This window comes from Lepus europaeus, chromosome 7, assembly GCF_033115175.1.
Source record: "Lepus europaeus isolate LE1 chromosome 7, mLepTim1.pri, whole genome shotgun sequence".
Lineage (NCBI taxonomy): Eukaryota > Metazoa > Chordata > Mammalia > Lagomorpha > Leporidae > Lepus > Lepus europaeus.
Genome location: NC_084833.1, coordinates 106491132 through 106491402, shown reverse-complemented (window position 1 = coordinate 106491402; position 271 = coordinate 106491132).

Genomic DNA, 271 nt, shown 5'->3' with positions numbered 1-271 from the left:
AAAGGTGTGCCGAATGCCATCAGGCCCCTCTTCAGAGAGCTCGTCGTGCGGAAGTGGGTGACACCTGCACAAGGCCGGGCTGTGGGGCTCGCCCACGTGAGCCGAGCTTATTAGCCCTTTGGAGGATGGAAGCATAATCTGAAAAGTGGGTAGCGGGCCAGCTGACTGAAAGGAGAAGCTTGTCTTGGAGGTTCCGGTTTGTGCGCCGGCAGCAGGCTCAGCACGCACACACTTGGCTTGCACTGAGCCTGACCTGCGGCACTGGCAGAAG